Here is a 4,526-nt window from a genome sequence, read left to right as displayed (position 1 = left end):
GCAACAAAAAAGACAAGTGTAATGAAGGATTATTTGAATTCTCCCCCTCTGAAAAATCTGATTAAAAAGTGCAAATCCAGATATCAGTTGGTGAAGAGCCTTGAAACACATATGATCTCTGAAGTACATGAAGAACTCTTGACTAAAATAGTCCAAATACTTAAAGAGAACAATGAAAAACATGTTACTCTTGATATATATGAGGATCCTGCTCCAGCAGCTCATCAGACCAAAGAAGGAGAAGGAGACGTTCTTACTGCATTTAAAAAAGGTACCTGCAGTGACTGTTGATTTAGGTTATAAACCTTCATGCGTTTCATTTAAGTAAATATTTTATGTTTTGCAGGATTTAACAACACACTGAGAACGAGTGAAATATATTCTGGTTCTGGTAAGTACATTTACTAAAAAATGTTTCACCTGTCCTTAAGATCATTTGCAGCATAGCAGCTAAGTCATCTTATTATTGTGGACAAAAAAAAGCACTGACGTCTATGTGAATTAATTATTTTCCCAGACTCCACTCTTAGGATTGTTCTGTTTGGGAAACTTTTGAACAACCAAAGAAAAATGTACTTAATCCTCAATCACAGCTTTGATATGGCAACAGAACAAAGCTCTCTTCCACCGCTAACATTTGGAGAAAAGACCAGTGGTAGTGAAGACCCCAAACCTGCTCTGTCTGTCCGTGGAGACTGTGACAGGAGAACTGAAGAAATGTGTGTATCAGTGTTCTCCTGGACCCAACGTTCTGCTGCTGCTGGTGAATCCTTCAGACTTCACTGAAAACAACAGGAAAACTCTGACCTTCATCCTGAGTCTGTTTGGTCCAGGTGCCTTTAAACACTCCATGGTGGTTCTCACACACAGGGACCAGAAGACCCTCAGTGTTTCAAAGCTCATTAGTGATTGTGGTGGAAGATTCTACAACATGTTTGATGAAAACCACAAACTCCTGACTGATTCTCTCAAGAGCCTTGTGGATCAAAACAAAGCATCATTCCTTACCCTCACTGTGGAGCAGAAACCCTCTCTGAACCTTGTTCTTTTTGGGAAGACTGGAGCAGAGAAGACCTCAGCAGCTGAGTGTATTTTAGGGCGAGCAGAGCTCCCTGCAGCGAGTAGCACAGAGCAGTGTGTTAAAACATGAGGGAGAGGTCTGTGGGCGTCGTGTGTCTCTGGTGGAGCTGCCGGCTCTGTCTGGAAAACCTCTGGAGACAGTGATGGAGCAGTGCCTCCAGTGCATCTCCCTCTGTGCTCCTGAGGGCGTCCATGTCTTCATCCTGGTTCTACCGTTGGCTCCTCTCACTGATGAAGACAAGACCGAGCTGAAGATCATCCAGGACACACTCAGCTCTCGAGTCCGTCCCTTCACTATGATTCTGTTTATTCATTCAGAGCCCACTGCTCCAGCTATGCTTCAGTTTGTTGAAGGAGACAGAGACATCCAGGAGCTGTGTCAGAGCTGTGGAGGAGGATATTTTATATTCAACCCCAGAGACCAACAGCAGGTCCCTCAGCTGCTGGATTATTTAAACACACTGAAGACCAAGAATGAAACTTACAGCTACACCACAGAGACACTTGTGCAAGCTCAAATAGAGAAGATTTCAGCTCAACACAAACAAATGGAGGACATGAAATATAAAACAAACAGATGTGAGTATGGTTACTAATAATCTTATTTACACCATTAAATACAATTTTTAGTGCATTTCAAAATTTTGCATTGGATTTTTTTGCACACTCAGTGATAAGTTTTTGTGTGACACCAGATATGTGCTTTCACATCATGTTTTATTGTATGAAATAAATGGTGAAGTCTGATTTCAATAACTTTTTAAGTTGTAATGACACCCTCACACCAATAGGTGGAGCTTAGTGCTATGAGAAACTATTGTGAGGTCAATAGTCCCTTTTCTTGTTGTTTCTCATGATTTCTTGTCTGGCTCTGCACTTTCCGCTCCATTCATTCTCTATGAGGATTTAGCCGTAAATAAATCAGCATGTAAATATCACCCAGCACAGTAAGTCTACTTTTATGAACACAGACATTTTCTTCAGTGAAGTGTTTATAGAGCATAGTAAAGGTCTTGCTGTCTGTGATTATCCGTCTGTAATTTACTGCATCCTGATATTTAAACATTGGTTTTAGTATGACTCTGCTAATTCCTCATAGAGAATGAATGGAGGGTGAAGTGAGGATCTGCACTTTTCAGAGAACAGGAACAAGCAGCAGCATGAAAAGGGCCCATACGACAGAAGTGAGACAAAGGAAAACGTCACTGTTTCAGGCCCAAAAACTGTTTCTGTTACACATGTATTTGATATTTAAGACCATTACATTTCTTACATGTTTTTATTATTTTTTAGGTGGTGATAGTCTGAGTCCTGATTGTCTGAAGATCGTTCTGATTGGAAAAACAGGAAACGGAAAGAGTTCCTCAGGAAACACCATCTTAGGAAGAGATGAGTTTAAAGCTATACCCAGTCAAATATCTGTCACTAAAGTTTGTAAAAGAGTAAAGCTACAGTAGACGGACGCTCTGTGGCTGTGGTGGACACTCCAGGACTCTTTGACACAACCATGTCACATGATGAGGTCTACGAGGAAATGCTGAGATGCATCAGTCTTTTAGCTCCTGGACCACATGTTTTTCTGTTGGTTTTACAAATTGGACGACTGACACCAGAAGAGAAAGAAACACTGAAACTCATCAAAGAAGCGTTTGGAAAAGAGGCACAAAAGTTTACTATTATTCTTTTTACACATGGAGATCAGCTGACAAAACGTAAAATGTCAATTGAAGATTACATAGAAAATGGTTGTGAAAGTTCCTTTAAGGAACTGATGTCTAAGTGTGGGAACAGGTACCATGTGTTTGATAATGATGAAGAAAATCGCACTCAGGTCGTGGAGCTGCTGAAGAAGATCGATGAGATGGTGAAGGAAAACGGTGGAGGCTGTTACACCAACGACATGCTCAAAGAGGCTGATGCAGCCATTAAAAAAGAGATGCAGAACATTATGAAAGAGAAGGAAGAGGAGATGAGGAAAGAGAGGGAGGAGATGGAGAGAAAATACCAACAGGAAATGGAAGAAACTAAACAAAAAATGAACAAACAAAGAGAGGAATTTGAAAAAGATCGACAACAGAGAGAGAAAGAACTCAGAGACAAGGAGAAAAAAATTGAAGAGGAGAAAAAGCAGCAAAAAAAAAGAACAGGAAAAGAGAGAGAAAGAAGAGGAAAGGAGGAAGGAAGAAGAGAGACTACAGCGACAGAAGTGGGAAGAAAAAAGAAAAGCTCTAGAGGAACAAATCAGATTAGAGCAACAGTCAAAAGAACAATTTGAAGTCAAACTGCAGGAGAACAGGAGACAGATGGAACAGGAGAGAGAACAGTGGGAAAAAGAAAGAAAAAAATGGTGGGAGAAACGAAAACAAGAAGATGAAGAGAGACGACGACAGGAGAAAAAAATTCAAGAAGAAATGAGACAAATTGAAAATGAAAAAGAACTAAAAGAAAAGGAAAGGAAGATTAAAGAAGCAGAATATGAGCGTGAAAAAGAACAAAAAAAGAGAGAAGAGGAGGACAGACAGAGGAAGCAACAAGAGAAAAAACAGCAACAGGAATGGGAACAGAAACACAAAGAACTGGAAGAAAAAATAAAATCCGAAGAGCTATCTAAAGAAATGTTTGAAATAAAACTAGAAGAGAGCAGGAGACAGATGGAACAGGAGAGAGAACAGTGGGAAAGAGAAAGAAAAGAACGGTGGAAGAAACGAAAACAAGAAGATGAAGAAAGACGACAACTGGAGGAACGACGACAAGAAGAAATGAGACAAATAAAAATAGAGAAAGAGCAGAAAGAGAAAGAACTGAAAGAAAAAGAGGAAAAATATAAAAGAGAACAGGAAATCAGAGAAAAAGAAGACAGAAAAAGGAAGGAAGAAGAACAACAGCAGCGTCTTGAATGGGAACAAAAACACAAACAAAAAGAAAACAAGTTACAATTCAAAGCAATGTCTAAGGAAGTACAACTATTAAAGCACAGAGTAATGATGGACCAGGAGAGAGAACAGTGGGAAAGAGAAAGGAAAGAATGGTGGGAGAAACGAAAACAAGAAGATGAAGAAAGAAAACTGGAAGAGGAAAAAAGACAAAAAGAGATAGAACAGGAAATAAAAAAGTATAATGAAAGACTCAAAGAAGATGAACTAAAACTAGAACAAGAGGAAAAGAAGAGAAAAGAGTTAGAGGAGGGGCATCAAAAACAAGTAGAAGAAATGAAGAGGAATTATGAAGAAAAGGCCAGAAGCCAAGCTGAAGAGTTCAATGAGTTCAAAGAAAAACACAGAAAGGAAACAGAGAATCTGAAACAACTTCACAAAGAAGAACTTGAAGAAAAAAATAAGAGTTATGATTTGTTGCAGGCACTGACTGCTCATAATGAGAAGCAAAAGATGGAAATGCATCAGAAAGAAATAAGTGTTTTAGTGAAACGACTTTGGGCAAAACCAGGC

The 4,526-nt window shown here is 39.3% G+C and overlaps 1 pseudogene; it reads left to right on the top strand.

Annotated features, from left to right (window-relative positions):
* Nucleotides 1-3,493, top strand: part of LOC110162077 (GTPase IMAP family member 8-like) — a 5,838-nt pseudogene extending 2,345 nt beyond the window's left edge.
* The last annotated feature ends 1,033 nt before the right edge of the window (nt 3,494-4,526 follow it).

This window comes from Boleophthalmus pectinirostris, unplaced genomic scaffold (genome assembly GCF_026225935.1).
Source record: "Boleophthalmus pectinirostris isolate CB_2022bp ecotype Guang Dong unplaced genomic scaffold, ASM2622593v1 HiC_scaffold_4, whole genome shotgun sequence".
NCBI classification, from domain to species: domain Eukaryota; kingdom Metazoa; phylum Chordata; class Actinopteri; order Gobiiformes; family Gobiidae; genus Boleophthalmus; species Boleophthalmus pectinirostris.
The sequence above is the reverse complement of the archived record's forward strand: the minus strand, read 5'-3'. Positions and strand labels throughout refer to the sequence as shown.